We start from the raw sequence: 20,465 nt of genomic DNA on the forward strand, positions 1-20,465 counted from the left end.
GTGTGAGCTGGAAAGAGTCACATACTGTACCGACTTTATCCTCAAGGCCAAGTGGATGATTTTGAAGTGTGAGGTTTCTGGGTTTGGTTGTCAATATGCGTGGGAGAATCCTGTGAGTTTTTGGGCTCATGAGCCACGGGCATTATGTAAAATTAATTATTTTCTCCGTTTTTATGTCCCTCTGAATCTTTGTGCAGTAAAAACCTGCCCGCGTTTTATTGGAATGAAATTATGGTATAATGTCACTTTTGCTATTAACACAGAGAGTCTGTGCATGCCAATTGATCCTGCTGTTGTCATAGCAACCTGAACCACTAAACCTCTGCGCAGCTGTTGTTATGGAAGCTCTTGAACAGCTGGGGGGCTATAGCTGCAGAGGGATTGTGGGAAACGGGTCTTTTGGTCCTCCCTTCACACCTTGACCCCCAAACTCGAGACGGAGATGAGGGAAAAAAAAAAAAAGGAGGATTTGGGAATCCTAAAGATGTCCATCTGGAGTTTTCTCCCTGCCTCCAAATGATCTGTTTAGTCGTTAGTTTGGGCAGGAAGTTGTGAATATTTAATCATGTCTGTGTCTTCTCTCCAAACCTGCTTTGCCAGGAACGCAAGCATTGAAATCAAATGAGTCAAATGAAGCTAGATTCTCTCCCAGGGTTTGCCTGATGCATCAGAGCATATCCCATTATTGATATGAGCAAATGTTGTACACAGTGCAACAATAAAATAATCATTTCACAAGAAGCACAAGTTGTCTGGGGAGTAGCGCTCTCGGAGTCTCATTCCTTTAGTCATAATGAAGCTGGTATGTAACACAGAACCAAGGTCTCTCCCTGCTGGGTTTGATTCCATGCAGAATTTATAATTTACACACATTATACATATCTCTCTATACATTCAGAATATGTAAAAAAAAAAGAAAAAGATAGCATTGTAAATGAAACCAGGACTATGATGTAAAACACACTTTAAAGGAAGAATGTGAGACTTCTTGATCCAGTAGATGTCGCTCTTGAGCACCAGCATGAAACCAAAACATCCTGATGTTTGGCGACAACTCTACTGTTCTGAAGCAGGCTAATGTTAGCGCTCTTTAGTTAGCTCATAGCTTCATATTGCACATAAATTGACACGGAATGACTACGATCTAAAGACACTTAGCCTACGTGACATCCAAATAAGCAGTGAGTGAGCTATGTTATATGCAGGGCCGTCCTGTAAACATGTTGTAAACACGGCCAGACAATAGTACAGCCAGCAGTACTCGATTCTACTATATTCATGTGTAAAATGTTGCACATTCTTCCTTTAACAGGAGTACATGTTTTCAAAACTTGCTTTTCATGAAATCAAATTAGGTGTTTATGTCTTGCATTGCAAGCTAACTCTTTTGCCAGCATTTGGTTAGTCAGTGACAGAATATACCCAGCTGTAGGTATTCTTATAGTAAGGGTGTAACAGTTCAGAGAGTTCATGGTGCAGTTTTTACTTCGGTTTGGGATCATGACACTGTACGAGTTCGGTTCAAGAGGGAAAAAAAGCAACAAAAAATACCAATTCCATAATTCTAGATTTACTTCAGTTATTTAGAAGTGTATTACAGTAAATTGTAGTTTCTTCCACCCTGCATCTTGGATCTATCTGTAATAGTAGACACAACCTATCGACCTGAGAACCTGAAGTGTCCCCATATGAACTGATTTAAAGAGGAAAGCTATGGTGCCTTCTTTCTTCCTTTTTCTTCTTCATGTGTTTTTTTATGTGTCTGCCTCTTCTTCCTTTGTAGTTTAATAACGGTTAGCAAACAGTTTCGAGCATTATCTCCACCTGGATCGAGATGGGATTGCTGCCATAGTGATTGTCGTTTTTTCTCCACTCACACATATACGTTGTATGACTGCATGCACTGAACTGTGACGGTGAAGGATGAATACAAATACTGTTACAGGCCTTCTCAATTGTATTTAGTCGTAGTCTCTCATTGTCTTTAAAACATTGAAAAATGTTCATGAATAATCCTGAAGGGTACAGATTTTGTTTTTTGAAACACTTGTGCTTTTTCAAATTCTTATTGTAATTCTTGACTACACGTCACTGACACATTGCTAAGAAGAATTGTTTTTTTTTTAATTGCCTTGCATAGTGTTCAGTGTTCAGTCATAGGAGTTCAAGAATACACTGAGGCATCAGCTGTTTGTTTTTTTAGAAAGTACATTTCTGTTAAAGTCAGATACAGGCATTCCATTAAATATGAGGTTTTGAGCTAAGGATTCACCTAGCTAGCACCAGTATTAGCTGGAAAGTGAGCATTAGCTCCACAGTCCTCTCCAGCTTCGACCTCTGATTAAAAAAAAAAAAACGCTCAAGACAAGGTGGCGTGGCTAAATAATCCAAGCATAAGGATTCAAAGGGTTCTGCAAACCGATTGGTGCTTTCACATTGAAGGCCACTTCTTTTGCAGTCTGTGGTTGTGTCTTCAGAGAGTAAACAAACAGAAAGGCTCTCTCACACACAAGCAGAGACAGAAATGGTAACTAACTCAGCTCCATTAGTTTAAAGAAGGAAAGAGCTTGAAGGACAACATTTCAAACCCTTTGCGTTGCTGGGGTTTTGTTTAAAAAGTCAAGGGGGGCGGGAGTTATACATTTTAAGGCTATTGGCTACTGTAAACGGCAATCATTATCCATTAGCTTACTGTTTTTACTGGAAAGCACATGTACTTAAAGAATCAAAAGAAGAAGTTGTCATTAAGCACCATGGCCCCTGACATTGTTTTATATTAAAAAAGCAAAAGAATAACTTCATTTCCTCCTCGGACTGCCTTTGTGTACATGTGTACACATGTACAGGCTGCAGTGGGAGCGATGGAGGCACATACAGGAATGCTAATGTTTCCTCTGTGGCTTTCACGAGGAACACGGTGATTAGACCTCCAGCCCCCTGGGTGGAGCCCCTCGCTGCACCGCGACTCCCGCTCTGATTTACTTTGACGTCAACAGGAAGGTCAGCCGTGTCCCCGAGGGGTCATGGAGAGACGGTGAGCTGTGTGAGTGTGTACAGAGATGCTCCTGGAGGATCTAGGCCCGGGCCCGGAGGGGACGACTGAGGGAGGAAGGGCCCTCAGAGCTTAGGGAGGGCTTTGGGAGGGATTACTGAGGGGGCTAAAATGTTTTCTTTGTGGCTGAAGGAAACCTAAGAAATGCTCTCACCCAAATCTCCCGTGGTCTGAGAGGGGATGTTTGGCCGGGAAACTCAAGCTACATCTTAAAGACTCCCTCGTTTTCTTGGGCTTTGAGCTCGTCCCTTCTATCATAATACATGCTATTTCCTGAAAGCTTTTTGAGCTCCAATTCTTCGACTGTTAAAGGAGATGCTTGAAGAAATAAAGAATAGATCGACAAAAACTATCTCTGTGTATTCCCTTACAAATGAAGAACACTTGAGTCAACTTTGATTTGAGGAATTCATTCAGTGAAAAGCTGATTATTATAAAGCAATAGAAAAGGTGCTCACTTACTGCCAAATTGTAGCGCTCATGAGTTGATTTAAAAGATTGTATTAGAACACCTTAAAGCCATGAAGCATATTCCTTCTCATTGGTTTAAATATAAAAAGCAGTACAAAACAATGGTGGACACCAAAAAGCAATAATAACTTGTGTAAAAGCAATTCTTGAAGCAATCTTCAAAGAATGGTTCTGCACTTTTCTTTCAAAAATAATAATGTTGTTTAGCCATTATGTGTTCAATAAAGGGCTCTAGATGGTGAAACAGTCATGCTTGAGTTTCCATGGTGTTGGCATGAAGGCGGGACCCATTATTAACTTTAGAAATTATTTCTGTTTCGCTTGACCTGAAAAAAGAAAGAAAAAAAAGGTCTTTTAGGTCTGTGCGTTACTCCTGGATCGTCTCAAGTTCTACCTGCAAGATGCACTTTAGTCAGAGTTATACAGAAGCCTGGCTGGAATCAAAAGGGCGCAGATGGCCTGGTGGTTGATTTGCATCCCATGTGTTGGAGACTATAGTCCTCCAACACATAGGGTGCCCTAAACTCATGATTCAAGTGGAGCAATTGGGGGAAAAAAAGAGAGGTTTCTGTTCCTCAAGCTAAATCTCCACAGCTTTCATTCCTATTCCCCCTGATCCTCGGCGGGCCTCTGGTCCTACCTACCTACCACACACTCAGTAGTCCCCGCTGAGCTGTGCAGCTCTGGATAAATACCATCCCTTCAGAGGCTCTGTGTTAGCAGATTGCTGGAGGTAAGGTGGCCTGCTGTGAGGCCCGACCACACTCCCACTGTTCTGAAGGAGCTTTAAGCGAAAGATCAGGTGTCCGGCCCTGAATGCTTGATTGAACTTAAATCTTTTGCATGTGCGCCATAACTCTCTCTCTGCGGCGCTGCGCTCCGTGTGGGCCGGCCAGTCGATTCCTCACAGGAATTTAAGTTAGAGTTGCTCTCTGACCGCCCTGTTTCCACCTGTGTCTGTGGATATTAGGAAAAGATACTTTTTCTGCTGTGATTGAGTCATAAAAATAAATAATAAAAAGGACCAATCAAGTTAATGGCCATCATATAAACAAATAAAACACAGATATGGTGTATCCTTAAAAAGCACTTGGACATGCACATGTCATTTGATACGTATCACTTTGCATTCATTTCCTTTGACATCTAACCATTAGATAGTCCTACTTCTCTCCATCATATATCAAAATGATATAATATATAGAAATGAAGGACATTTTGGCTGAAGAGTGTTTGCTTAAAATGACAGGAAAGAAGGACTAGCTAAGTTTTTCCTTTAAAAACCCATTCCATGATGTTGGTCCTACATTTGGTCACAAACTTTTTGTGCCTTAACCAAAACCAAACACACCGTTTCACACTTTGAGTTATATAAGGAAGAATGCAGATGCTCAGGAAGTGTGGAGGAAAGAAGAATACTTGACCTAAAAATAGGCCCCTAAAACTCAATCAGTCAATCAATCATTATGAAAAACAGATTACATGATGCACACACACCACACATTCCAATCTGCACATTGCACTTTGACACCCTGGACACTTTACACACTGACACTTTATGCTGTTTACATTATTCTATATTTTGTATATTCAAATATTTCTTTTTTAATTTTACATTATATTTCTATATTACTGTATTTATGTGTATTAGTAATTTGAGTGTTTATTGCATGGCCTTGTGGAACAGTCGTTACATTTCACTGCACATCTGTATGAGCATGTGACAAATAAAAATCTTGAATCTTGAATCTATTCCTATAGCGCCAATTCATAACAAGTGTTATCTTGAGACGCTTTACAAAAGAGCATATGGGACAATATGCAGGAAGGGTTTCTCCTTTGTATTCCTTGCGTTCCTGTTGTCCATACCTCCTTGTCACTGAGGTGGAGGTCGGAGCAGGCCGTGCATGAATGAGGATGGCGGTGATTGTGGAGACGACACATTCCAATGGTGGTGGATGTCAGGCGGTGGTTGTAGCTTTTTAGCAGGTTATAAAATGGACTAAAATGGATAAAGATGCCTCTATATGACCTATAGAATCAATCAAGACTATTTCTATCATTTGTATTACTCGCCTATAGCTTCCTCTGAGTCTGAGGTGATGGACTGCATGCTGCCAAAAAAGTTTCCTTCGTCCATATATTCCATTGATAAGATTCACTGATTGATACATTTTTATCAGAAAACTCCACCTCCTCTTGGACAAGGACAAGATCAGCAAAGAGATAAGAGATACTGCTTTGCCTTCAGGGGTCGCCAACATTGGCACATAATGAAAGTTCCTCACAGCAGATTGAATCAAACCTTGCTACAGAAACAGATAATAAACAGATACTCCTCAAAGTAGGATTTTGAGGACAAGTGTTATTTGACAACCTGTGGATTGAAACACTTGGGTCGATCTCCAGGAAATGCACTTAAAGATGTGAATAACTTTTCAAGCTTAGGTTGTAGAGTCTGTCTTTCTCCTGAAGCCACATGTCCGATGTGTCCTTGGGCAAGACACTTAGCCCCAAAGTTGCTCCTGCTTCTTTAGCGGCAGCTTAAGAATGTGTATGAATGGAATTAGTTACTTCTGATTGTCACTTAACGTAGCAACCTCTGCCAGCATTGGCCTTTTTCTCACTAATCCTGTGCGTCACCTTCAGTAATGCATTCTCTTGTATAATGATGATCAATCTAAATGACTTAATTCTTCTTTTCTGTTAACAGAGCTTGTGTGGAGAGTTGGATAACCAGACCACAGAGCTGAGAACAACATCAAAAGCTGACGTGTTGCCGTTGGCAAGCTAACTGTAAGTAACTTACGTCATTAACAACGCTGTGAGCAACTTCGAGTAGATGTTTCAGGGAGAAAACTTTCATTCCCCCAGACAGACTTTCTCAAGTTTGGCCGACTAATCTGTTTTTCTTTGGAGTTGAGCACAACGACCTGTGATTTAATTTAAGAGCTCACAATCAAATGTAATTCATGCTTTAACACACATTGACATGCCAAAGTGCACTGTTAATGACTACCCTGCTGCACTTTACTCAGGCCACTTTAAACCTAACAATCATCTCAATCCCCCGAGCACATTTTCTCTGCATTAACACTTAAAGGAGAATTTAGATTCATGTGCTTATTTCTTGCTGAAACTTCAATCATCTTGGACCAAGATAAAAATGATTCAGACCTACTGATAGGGTGAAGTGTTGACGCTGGATTCAATGAGAATGACCGGATGTTATTGCTTGATTGCGATGTGGTGCTATCTAAACACTTTTACTGGGTTTGAAATTGAACTGACTGACATTATGATGTTGTCGACAAATACAATGTTTCTGACCAATGATGGACGACAACCATTCATTTTCCACTGACACTTACAATTTGGCAGTATACTGATTGCTGTTGCTCGTTTCTTTGCTGTTGCTGATAGCGGTTGTTGCAGTTGCTATGACAACAGACGATTTATGTCCTCATATGGTTTTTATTGATACCAATGACTTGAGCTTTCTTTCCTTCCTTCCAACTTCACTCAGACTGTATGTTATCCTTGTTGTGTTTACTCACTTACCTTCTACAACAGAGTTCAACCCATTTTACCAAAACATATAAGAATAAAATGCTTTGGAGAAGGCCCATCAATATGCATACTTTGTTTTTTTCTTTAACTGAACCAAACACCAAAAGCAAATGGAGTATTTGAAACACAACAGGGTTGGTTTCTTGTGTGACATATTACATATTCTTTGCTAAAAGTACATCCAAAAACAGTAATAATTGCCCTATACCACCCATGTTATATAGCCTTTGACCTGGTTTATCTTCTGTGTGGAGGGTAAGGGGGCTCCTACCTTGTGGACTCCCCAATTTGCCAACATTTTGGGTTGCTTTGAGTTAGCTTCAAACTTCCTCTTTGTATTATTTGAGTTTGCTGCACGCTGCTGTTGAGTCACACATCTAAAAATTCCTCGAACTGTTGCATCCCTCTCGTGCCTTTCCAGCTCTCCCATTTAGACCCCAACCGAGCTCTATCAGTTCAAAGCTGGAACAGAATTGCAAAGCTAAATGTCATTCCCACCATGGTGGCTAAAATGGGCTACTTTCTTTGGTGTACTTTTGTTCCTCTGGCTTGACAAATATTGTGTTCAGGTGCTTTTACTTGAGCAAGTTAAAGTAAGTGCACCAAACAATTTCCATAAAGCAGCTATTTAGAATTGTCATTATGAGACGAAGAAACTCTTTTTAGGGATCAAAGGTCATACTTTTTTGTTCCAAGCAAAGTAATACAGTGATAAAGAGGGTTGTGCAAATAATTGTTTGCCAGAGTTGTATGTTGCTGTTGCCCATATCAACCACAACATGAGTCAACACAGAAACATTGTTGTGATAAATCAGGATGAGATTGCTGTCTTGGAGCATTTTAATATTATTGCCAGTCCCAATGGCTCAGAATGAAATAAGCTAAAAGACTTCTACATCCTCTGCTCCTCCATGTTGCGACTAATTTCCTGCTGAATTTGGAAATGATTATTTTTGGTTTTCATCTCTAGTTCATGGAGAAAACCCATCCCTCTGATTCATCTTTTCTCAGTTTATCTGCATCATGTTTCTCTTCATAAGACACTGAGATCACAAAACAATTGTGCTTTCATGTGGAAGACGTGTACAGAAGCTATCACTGTTTTCTGGTCACATTAGAGTGCTATCCATTAGAATTTGGACCTTTGTCCCAATACATTATCTGTGTTTTCTGTTCATATGTGCCACTGGGTTTGGTGGGGGTTGACTAGAATCATGAAAAGAGAAAAAATTACAAGACAGTGCTCCCTTTTATAAAAATATCAGGAAACTACTCCTGATAACAACAGTCTGATAGTGTTTGTTAACTTTAAATGACTGAATAGTTTTTCTTAATATCATCTTGACAACACATGGTTGAGTCATGGATGTCACATGTTCACTTCTGATTGGTTTATTGCATTTCAAAGCTTACAAATAATGTCGGCAAGTAATGGCAACACAGAAAGTCACCCACTGTGTCCTAATGTAGTGAGGCTGAAAGTATTGATGTCATGGTTTAGCTGGTGGATGGTATATGTATCAAGACTTCACTTTCCTGCAGGAGACTAGGACATGTATATATACACACAGCCATGCATCTATACAGGTGTTTCAGCATACAATCTGTGGAGCTTCAATTGCTTATGTTGCATAACCAACATGTTCTCATCAGAGGTCAACAAATAGCAAAGCTTGCTACAATATCTCCAAATGACCCCCAAATAGCAGCTGTTTCTTTTTGTTTTTTTTATTTGGTCTTAAACCTTGTAAACATGAAACTATCTATTTGGTTAAGTTTAGGCCGATCTTAGAGCCCATCGCCTATTGATGAACATAAATGCCCCTAAGATCTACGGCCAACTCTCAGGGGTTCTGGTGTAGCCAGTGGTTGACGATCAAGGTTGTCCACCTATAGACTTGAGAATCGAGAATCGAGTTGGTGTTGAAATACGATATCCCAAAGAGGATTATAAACTTCACATATTTCATATTTCTGTTAAAAGACATAAAGTAAAGCTTGAACTTTTGTAGATGACATAATGATTGGTTCTTGGTTTGCACTAGGTTAGATTGCATTCTGCCTTTTTTGCTCTCTACATGGACTCTTTCCCTGCATACAGAAATACAGGTGAAACATGATACTCCTTGTACTACAAAAACAGAACCAGAACCTTTCACATACCAACAAATGGTCTCACACCTGCACATATGCAGAATCTGTAAAGTGTAGTGTAAAGTGCTTTTACACTGCAGGCCACACCTACACATTCACACACTGATGGTAGAAGTTGCTATTTAAAGTGTCCATCAGAAGTAACTAATCCCATTTGCACGAGGCTGATGAAGCAGCAGGAGCAACTTAGGGTCAAGTGTCTTGTCCAAGGATACATCAGACATGTGGCTGCAGGAGCTGGGGATCGAACTCCCAACTTTTTCTTGGTTAAGAGAAAACTGACTCCACCAACTGAGCTACAGTCTGTAACTTTGGGCAAATTTTCTTCCGAACATTGACCTATTTCTACCAATTCCTATTTCATCTGCTAAGTCCAGAAATTAAATTTTTAAATGAAAATGTCATTACTGGGCGATAATAACATGAACTTTAAGGGAATTTGAAGCATCTGTTTATGCAAAGCAGCTTTGACTGCATTTGCCACACAGCTTCTTTCTCCTCCTCTTGGAACAACAACTCCTTCATGTCCAGTGTTTCTTTTGCAAACGCTTTGCTGTTGAAAATAGTCCTCTGAATCATAATTAGTCAATTGCATATAGTCAAACCCTGCAAAGGCCCTTATATTAGGATGAGGCCACAGTTGAAATAAGAGCTAAGACAATGGGGGATCTGTACACTCATGGCGGTCTCTAGCTGATTGCCAGAGGAGGTCTGGTTATACTAAGCTGTTTGTCTTTTCCTGCACACAGACCGGACTAATCGCACATCTAGTCTCCATGTCCTCTCAGCCCCTAAGTGTCCCCCACTCTTGCCCTCCCTCTCCTCACCCGAAAACCTCCAGCACTATTCCCCACCAAGGATTGTTTTACGCTTAATTTTGTTAGACTTAATGAGATTTCACTAATTAAATCTTCTCCTTGCTGGAGACCCCCCCATTATATCGCCCCCCCACTACCTCTTACAATCATCCCTGCCTGTGGAGTGATTGCTCGTAGAGCTATTTTACACAAATAAACTTTTTCATGGAGAACAGGGACAGTGGGTTGCACAAGGACAAGCCTGTGTTACTCTGTGGATTTCCAATTTCGCGCCAAGATGCTCTGCTGCACTTTGCACTTATAGATAGCCGATAGGTTTCAAATCTGATTTTGGTGTGTAAGAGCAGGAAGTAGTTGAAGAGTACAACAAGATGTTTCAGCCTCATAAAGATGATAGGCTGCAGAACATGTCTGGACATGATAGAAGCAGGGAAGTGGTTCTTTGTACAGTAACATCTTGTGGTTTTTGGTGATACATGGATAAAGAATCTGTAGAAGTAGGCAGAGCACTCAAGAAACACTCTGAAATTCAAGGTTTGATTTAAAACATTGATATTCTTTTTAAAGCTCAGGGTGCTGCATGGTGAGAATAATTATTCACATATATTTTCCTCACATTTAGATTGTGAGGACATTTATAAGTTGAGATGCAATGATTTTATTTTTAAAAAATGAACAAATTATCACTTCTAGTATGTGGTTACTTTGTTTTCACATTGATTCAAATGAAACAGTACATTAACAATGAAGCATACTAATGTTGTGAAAGCAAAATTTTAAAAAGTTTTTAAACATATTTTTGGGCCTTATTTGTTTGATGTGTGTGTTAAATGTATCAGTGGTTCAGTAACATAATGATATTCAATAATATTATGAGTAAATGTAGCATCAGCTTACACTTTCCATGTGCCAGATGATTAACTGTATGTTGTACTTCTGGAAGGCAGGCAGTGTGAGTGGAAAAAGATCAGCAACCAGGTTGCAGATTTCTCAGTTGAAATAGACATTTATTTGGGCCGGCCACATCCATCCACACACACAAACAGGAGACATCAAGCAAACATAAACACTGAGGCCATATCCAAATTGCCAGTACCTACTATCCGTGCTGCATACTGTTAGTACCTAGTATTCAGTATGCACACACAGTAGGCAGATATTTGTGCCTACTTCTTCTGATTCATTCAGTATAGAAGTGACGTCATTTACGTTTCTCGAATCGGCTGCATCCACCCGTTTTTCTTTTTGTTTTTTTTGTTTAGCTTTATTCAAGAAGAGTAATGCGCATATACAGTCAGGTAAACAAAAAACAATATCACAATGTAAATCAAGTAAAAGGCAGATTAAATAACTAAATAACATACAGTACATAAAGGAAAGTACAAATGAAAGACAGTAATATACAGAATATAAAATAAACCAATAAAGACACATTTAAATAGTGAAATCATTATTTAAATAGAGAAAGGTTTTATAATAATGCAGATATTTGTTATATTTTCTGTTGTTAATATAAAGTAGTGATTTCAGTCAGGACTTTAACTCTAGATTAATAAATGATTAAATTAATCCACGCTCGTTTGTTTTGATTTGGAGGCGCACGTGACGATTTACGTTTCATTTCGCACAGCATTGTGGGTGGTAAAACACAATTCATTTCCTGAAAGCACGCATCCGATCCATACTGCATAAAACCCGGAAGTTAGTATCCATACTGAAATGTTCAGTCCATGAAAGTTCAGTATACAGAAACTCCCTACTGAAAAGTACTGCCTACTGAACTGTGACAATTCGGAAAGGGCCAATGAGACTCAAGAATAATTGAACAAAAGAGAAAAAAATAGATAAAAAACTTCCCCCAATTTAGTCCAAACAAAGCAAATACTGTATATCAAAGAAATATATAACGTAAACATTCTGTTTCCTGTAACTTAATAGTTCATGTTAAATATTTCTACATACACAGTGACTCTTGAGTGAGAGGAGTATGCATCTACCTTTTGGCCCAAACATCAGCATTTGACATTTTCACAAGTTGCATATTCACACATGTCCATCAAAGCGTGAAGTTTTCCCAAGAGTGTGGACGAAACAACAGTCCAACAGGATGATGACAGGCTCTTGCCTTAAAGGTTGAGTCAGTAGCAATGTTCCTTTCAGCTTGTAAACACAACATGAAATTAAGCCCCTCCCCCTGGGCTAATCGCCACCAGAAGCACATGCCCACTGCAGGGTTAGCTTGTACATTTACTGCTGGTACCTGCACTGCAAGTTACCTGAGAATATTACATGTGTTGTAATGGAAAAGCAGATAATTATGCATGCTAACACAAGCTAACCGCCAGTCTTTGGCACATGCCTGTCCAACAGAAAGCAGGCCAACTCTGCGTCCGCCAGAGAAAGCCAGCCTAAGGTTCAACCTAATTTTGGAACAAGCTTCATCCGCTTGGCATTTCATCTTACTATGAATATATTTTATTTTCTTTGCTGCTACGTCCGTGTCTGCAGCTTTCACTGGTTTGAATAGCGTCCAATGGCTGAATGGTATCCACTTTGAAACTCACCTGCGCGCTGTCAGAGGCTGGGGAAAACACCAGCTCCCCCCACCCAGAAAGCTGAATGCTGGGAGTCAGTGTTTTTGCATGTCCATTGATCGTTTCCCTCCGGAAGTACTCAAATCAGGCTTCTGTACGGGGCTACAGGCCTGAGTCTGTTTAACACATGCCTGAGTCTGGCAGCAGCAGCATTACTTTTATTATTCAGCATTATAATATTATAACATTATAACATTACATTATAACATTACATTACATTACATTACATTACATTACATTATAACATTATTCTATATTTCATTATTTTGGAAAAAGCTACTGACTATCTTTTTAGCTATTGTTTTAAAGTTTATTTAAAGTTTCACAGCCCTGTTTTTTTTTAAAAAATTGAGTATTGGTAGTTTTTGGATTGAATTCAAACCTTTATAAAAGTGTTTTACTCAGCCACTTAAAAGTTCACTGGTTCACTTCAATTGGCACGCAATGAATCAATGTGTTCAGGACCAGGATGGCTGGGGAGACGCATCTAAAGTTTCTTTTGTAATGGGACAGCCTTCAACCCACAACTGTGACACAATCAGTCTTCAAATGCACCCTCAAAAAGGATGCAGCCCCCTGAAATGAGAAACAGCTTTAGTCTATATGTCAATTTTGTCAAGTTGTTGCTGGATAATCTCAATTTTTAAGTCTTGTAATAGTGAAAATGTAACATACATGAACAATTTTTCTTTACACATCCAGCTATTTGTACTCTGATGTCATATTTGGTCAGCAAAAAAAAACACAAGAAAGTTTTGAAATTTGAGTCAGGGATATTTAAAATGAAAATATGTATACCCTTGCAGACTTCACAGCTGTAACCAGTCATATTGTAGCACAGTAGCCAATCCTCAGAAGCAAGTCCAGCTGACAGGAATTTCCTGTCAAATCACACACATAGATCTCTAATAATAATCCTACTTGGGCTGTGTGGCAGCGCTAAAAGGGAAGTGCTGAAGGGTGGGACCATCGGTTCAAGCAGTGAGGCCTCAGAGGTCATTGTTGACAGCAGTCGCTTGCCCAGCTATTGTGGACGACCATGTGGGACCCTTACACTGACTATTGTGGGAGCTGGCCCCCCCGTTTCCCATTTGAGCCCTGCACACCCACTGCCAGCTCTACCCCTTTGGTTCTTCAGCCAAAAAGTCCATTACACCCCTCGCCCCCTTTTCCCTCCCTAAACTCTATTGTAGCCTCGAATCCCCGTTCCCCTGGCTCATTTATTCACACACACACACACACACACACACACACACACACACACACACACACACACACACACACACACACACACACACACACACACACACACACACACACTTTCTCACCGTCCAGCTCCTGAGCCCCCCTGCGCAGTGGCGTTCGGGTGGGCGAGTGGGCAGCGTGCCCGTTTCAGATGGGAGTGCTTCCCCGATGAAGGCCGAGCTGATCGGGTTTCTGCCACCTGTCATTCAGCTTAGGGGGCAGGAAAGGGGGCAACAGAGGTGGTGGGCGGTGGGAGTGAGGGGGCAACATGAAGGAGTGGGGGTGTTAACAGGAGAAATGCCATGGCAATCTGGCACTTAGCCTGCAGCTTACAGCCTGCTGTTGTTTCAGTATCACACTCGCAGACTTCTAAAGTAAGACTTTTAGTTCAAGCAGGGGTGAGTTCACAGTCTGATACAAAAGAACAAAAAGACAATTTGTTATCTAGTCTTATTTTAATTTAACATTATAGTCCACATCTGACATGACATGTCACTCCATACTAAAAGTAGCTCTCTTCATGGCGTCTCAGAACCAACTCTGTTTTTGTTAAGTAGTCTTGTGAGCATTTTGAAACAAGGAAAAAGATGTACAGTAGGGCAGGGTGCTGGTAGCATTGTAGTTAGTTTGCGTTCCCCATGAACGGAGGTTGTAGTCCTCCAAGCAGGCGGCCTGGGTTTCAAATCCGACCTGTGGCTCTATGTCTTTCCCTAATCTCTCTACCAGATTTCTGACTCTGTCCACTTTCCTGTCTCTAAATAGATGCATAAAAAGCCCCCCCAAAAGAATGTTGGTATAGCTTACATACCTGATTGGTTACTTCTCTTTTTTACATTATTTCTTTCAACATTTGGTTTTTTTTGTACCTGTTGGACTTCCTAATCGATGCAGCCCATCAGATCGTCCGTACCCACCATAAGAAAATACATTTGACGATTAAAAAACTGATTTGTGGATCTTGTTTAAACCCCTTGCACATTTAAATTTGAATCGAAAAAATTGATGGCGCTTGATAAAGCTCCCCCTCGAGGCCTGGAGGACTTGTTTTTACTTTACTTAATATTCAAGGTTTTTCATTAGCGCTACAGGGCTTTGAATTTTTTTGACATTGTCTTCTTCTTCTTCTTCTCTATTTGTAGTTTATTGCTGTGGGTTAGGGGTTAATTTGTATGTCTAAGCTTTCTGTGTTTTTGTTGTTTTATATGTTACTATTTGCAGAATTCTACATACTTTTTGTGATTTGGCATCCTTTCTCAAGCTGCAGCACATTTCTCTTGTTTTAACCCACCGTGGTGCACTTGCCTTTAATACTTTTTAAACTGGCTACATTTGCCCTACATATTTGAAGTAGCCACTATTCAGGTGCTAATAAAGAATATTGAATGAATTAAGACTCTGCTTAGTACTTTTCATCCAGACATCCTGGAAAATAACAACACAAAACAAACAAAGGAACTGGCACACAACAACACCGTCTCCTAGTTGGGGGGGGGTAACACAACCACATAACCCGCTGTAATTCATCACACAGACACAGTGTGTTGTTGGAGATTGGACGCAGGTGGAAATCTGGCTGTAAAGTGTTTAGGGACTCATTTAGCGTTGCTCATGGAGAGAATTTCATTTGCTGTGTTGCAAGTTTCCTCAGTTGTGATTTTTAGTCCTGCCAGGCTTATGTGCTTATTCACAGAGATTAAGTTAAATCAAGACATCTGGAAGTGTGTATTAGTATTAAGAAGTTAATAACTTTGGGGATTGAAATAAAGGTAGTAGCTGCTGATAAACATGATGCTGAACAATGCTTTCTTTAATGCATTGGCTGTAGCAGACATGCTATCATGCAGGTTGTCATTTCAATCTCCACCATAGTGTCACAGTTGAACCTGTAAATATAAGGAGGGTCACAATTTAAATTTTATATCTAAACTTTTAGGAATCAAAAAAGATCAGAAAACCTCAGGTACGCCTGTTTCCTCACATAAACATATAGAAGCTACGGTCGAGCGTATACTTGTAACCTAAAGCTGCACTTTTTGAGACAACTGATTTATTTCTTTATTTACGCATTTTAATGCAAAAAAAACAGAAGATAAAAAGAATTGGAAGACGTAAATGCATCCTCTGAATGCATGCCTCTAAAGGCAAAATGTACACTCTCCTGTGAGACTCGATGGCTGTACACAAAGGCTTTAATGACTTCATGCACACACTCAAAATGTTCCAACATGGACCCTTATTCTAAAAATAAATATATAGTATATATTCCTAATAATCTCCTTATATGGTTAAAAATATGTCACAATATTTCTTCTAACATGGAGCAAACTTTTATTAACAAATGTTCTGCAGACTGTAGTCAGGTTGGTTTAATTAGATAATTATAGCTAAATGTTAACAGACATGAGACACAACCTGCAGTTAAAGCCTGACTGAGTATTGATCATGTCTAGATGTTTGTGCTATTAGCTGAGTCATTTCAGCAAATCTGACGTGTGAAAATCAGAACATTATAGTTGTATTTTTCAGGATTAGAAAAGTTGCTGTTTAAAAGTTCTGCCTTTTGCTTTACATCCTGGTCATTGTATTAAACCTGTCAGCTGATATCAGATTGAGCTCTGGCTGCTAACTTTGCTCCCTGTAACTACCCCGTTTTGAAGGTTTAGTTTATTTATGTTACACTCCTGAAATAGGAGAGAAATAATCAAGAGAGTGATGAGAGGGTGCGGATGTTTCCTCATCAAGAGCATTTCAAAGCATGATGAAAAACACTTGTGCATTCCCCTGGCATGTGTGGAAAGACAAAAGCAGTCAATCCCAGATAATCTGGCTAAAACTGCTTTGAAGATAACAGATGAACGGGGCTACATCTTGATTTTAACAATGAAGAACAAAGTAAAACGTATGTATTAAACATTCTACCTGATCTTAAATGTTTTTTTTAAACATAAAATTTTAGGACTTTAATTACTCTCGATCCAATCTTTATATCCAATCAAACATTTTAACAATTTTAACAAACGTGGGCTTTACTTACATATAGAGTATCAATGTCCCAGAAAAACAGTAAATAATACAGGTGTATCAAATGCTGAATATTGTCAATATCAATGTGTTCAGAAGCATAGTTTTAGTGCCTAACGACATAAATATATCAAATAAAGCTCCTGTGAGGAACTTTAAATTTGTCTATGTTTGTTCCCATCATGGAGGGAGTTCTCTCTAGAGGACCATAGTGAGCTCATCAGTACTACACTACTTACTTACATAATGCGTTTGCCTCTCTCCAACACAAGACGTAGGAGCTTTTGTTGGGTCTATGAATGCATTACACACCACAATCCAAAAGAAGGCCGAAGAGGGATACCTCCTATGAACTGAGACATAATGAGCGAGTCATGCAGTGTCATTGGATCAGAGCACTGACTGTTTATCAAGGCAGATCACAGCAGGAGACAAGACTAGCATGAATCAGCAGTTTAAGTTTTTCTCCACAGAGTGTATGAAATGTATAGCTGTAAGTGCAAGCTCATAAGGTGTTGTTTGTTAAGAATGTTAAGTTAAATAGATAGTTTAAGTTAAAATGACCACCATGCTGCTTTCCTTAGATGTAAACAAAAGGCTAAAGACAGGATGTCAAACAAAGCCAAGAAAGTAGCAAGAACTAAAAAAGTGAAGGCTACCAAACTCAACTAGAGACAGAAGTTACAAAAAGACTTCACCTCACATACGCTCGATCCTGGATGAGCCCCCATTTGCTACACCCCGCCATAAGGTGTCCCTTAGGGGCTAACTACAACACAAAAATTAACCCAATGAAGTGACATGAAACACCTTAACAAAGTTAAAACAAATCGATTTTAATAAGACACCAAAATTAACAAAAGTCAAAAAAGGACTAAATCACCAAGACAACACACGATCCCTGACTGAGATGCACCACACAGCAGTCCCAACTCCAAAGTCTCTCTCCACCTTCTTCTTCTTCTTCTTCTTGGAGTTTAATGGTAGTTGGAATCTGTATTTGTTGCATTTCCACCACCTACTTGATATAATTAGCTACGTACAGTTGCAAAAAAACAAATAGACAGTGCCCACCCAAAGTGCTACCTTTCAAATCCTTAACTGTGCTACAACCCAGATACACTTCTCTGAGTTAGCGCCAGTCCTCCCCTGAGATTGTATCCAACTCCCTCTCCAGTGATGTCCACATTGTCCCAAAAATCTATTTGCAGCGTCCAGCACCATTTTAATTCTTTCTGATTTACCTGAAATGTTAGCTGCCGTGTTCGTCACCATGGAGATGAACGCTACAAAGTGTTTCTTATTCACACAGATACTTTAGTCAGTTGAGTACCCTCATTGGGTAATCAGTAGCTTCACCTCGGGAGAGATGGAGACCACAGAAGAGGAGAAGGGACAAACAGCGCAGGGAACAACATGGAAGCATAACAGTGATGCTAGTTCTGAAAACCATTTAATGGCATTTTCTAGTATATGTGTTGGCATGAAGCTAACTCTCTGAGATATACATCCAGGTCCATCTGTTGGTGTCTTCGTCTGACACCAGCCAGTGACAGCAGCTACATCTAATATAGAAATAGTATTTTTTCCTATACTATGGAGTTGTTTGCTTTATAGGTGTAAAAGAGGCGTCAGTATTCATTTCAGTCTGTTTCTTAACCAGCTGAAAAGCTGCTCTTTGATTTCAAGAACGCTCAAAGTAAAAACAGCTGTATCTTCATCAGATCATCTGTCACAAGGCCGGCTTTCTGACCTTGGATTTGCAGCATTTTTCTAAGTTAATTAATGATGTGACGCTCTGTTTTGGATACTGGATGTAAAAGCTACACTTAATCAGAGGAGATTGGAAGGCGCACTCTCTCTGACCTCTGTGTAACATGAATTTTTTTGGGGTCACGTTATGCTCTCCATTATGTGGCCTCACTGTTTGATCCCACATCTCCCTCTGTACCTCCACGCTTAACCATCATCCTCCAATCTCTGCAGATCCATTTCTGCCTCACCCAGCCTCTTTACCCCCGCCAACCCTAATTGTAATTATGTTGATTTAACTTAGACACATGCGGCTCCCTCCCGCCATCTGAATGGAAGCTTATTAGTTTGAATATTTTTTTTTTTATATTTATTTATTCCCATTTCTCAGGGTCCCTGTCGGCATTTCCAATTACTCTTGTCGTGCGGCTGTAATTGCCTCCATGCTAATGGCCGCCAGACAATCGTGCTAAATGAGGTGAGGCCGAGAGGCTAGGAGCCCGACTTCATTAAGAGCTAATGGGATTTTATAAGGGGGACTGAAGACCCAGCTCATCAAAAAGAGGGAGATGGAAGGAAAACAAAACAGATGGAGGGGGAGAGCCAAATCACCACGATTCAAACTCTTTTTCTGCCTAAAAAAAAAGAAGGACAGGTTATTCTTCTAACAGACAATTATGAGAGTAGACATACTGACAGACTCTTACAGTGAAAACAGACACAGCGATAACGGATAGATGTGCATAATTCCTCTGGCTACAAGCAGTTATTTTTATGTGTCTCATGCTCTTGGACGCCGATTCAAAGGGAGCTATTTCATTTCTGGCAAAGGAACAGCAATGAATGTGTATGACATTTATATTTCAGGAGAAAGTGGACAGTCCGGTCCAAAAATCCTCCCACAGTTTTCACACCTCATTTAGACAGAGGGGAGACTGAGGAGGGTGAAAACACAGATTGATGCAAATACATGTCTGAAAACCAAACAGGACGTTATAAGAGCGAGGAAATAATACAGACTGTGGATCTGCAGCGAGGTTAAAGGACTACCAACGCCACCACAGGCCCCAGTGTAGGTCATCATGTAATTCAGAGCTGTTAAATCTGTTGGTGTTGTTGTCGGGTGATACATTCTGCTCTAATTACTACAAAATGTCTGGTCCTTCTGATAATGTGGATCCAAGCAGACATGGACAAAGACATAATGAGATGACACGGCCTAAATTGGAAGACAAGTGCTGCAAGATTTTTTTTAATTTTTCACAACACAGACCTTTTCTACTTTTTAGTTTGATTTGAAACAGGCTGAAGAAAACTGGGGACAGATGTAAGACACATAATTCAGAGGCAGACTGTTTTAGATTTGCATGTATGCAGCATGTGCTTCAAGAACAAAGTTCGTCATGATTTTTCTTGATGTCTTGACATCTTGAAGGTTTGATAAGTATCATTTTTACACTAAGATATATTTAAAAAAAACACTTGTCAAAGCTGGAGAAATCTTTAATTTTATTGTTGTAATGGAGCGTGTCTTTTCGAGGTGGCAGCCATGACAGACACAAAATGTTTATCGTTGAAACACCGGGTGTTCCCTAAAATAACCGTTACATTAGAAAGCGGGAGCTGTTACTAAAAGCTGCCGTACCGCTGCTGTGATATAAACATCATGTAAATTATACTCGGATACATCGTCTGTAAACATATTCTCTTCCTCAGGTCTGATTCTCCTGTTCATCTTGATTACATTCAACGTTTTCATCAGGGGCGGGGATGGGACTAGCTGAGAAA

At 39.9% G+C, this 20,465-nt stretch overlaps 1 protein-coding gene across 1 annotated transcript in view; it reads left to right on the top strand.

Moving 5' to 3' along the window:
* LOC109980796 (pbx/knotted 1 homeobox 2) overlaps positions 1–20,465 on the top strand; it is a 136,655-nt gene that overhangs the window by 27,368 nt on the left and 88,822 nt on the right. Inside the window, exon 2 of the mRNA XM_065963163.1 lies at positions 6,237–6,319. The gene's annotated coding sequence lies outside the window, so the exon portion shown is untranslated. The remainder of the gene's footprint in view (positions 1–6,236; positions 6,320–20,465) is intronic.

Source organism: Labrus bergylta, chromosome 14, assembly GCF_963930695.1.
Source record: "Labrus bergylta chromosome 14, fLabBer1.1, whole genome shotgun sequence".
Classification (NCBI taxonomy): Eukaryota; Metazoa; Chordata; class Actinopteri; order Labriformes; family Labridae; genus Labrus; species Labrus bergylta.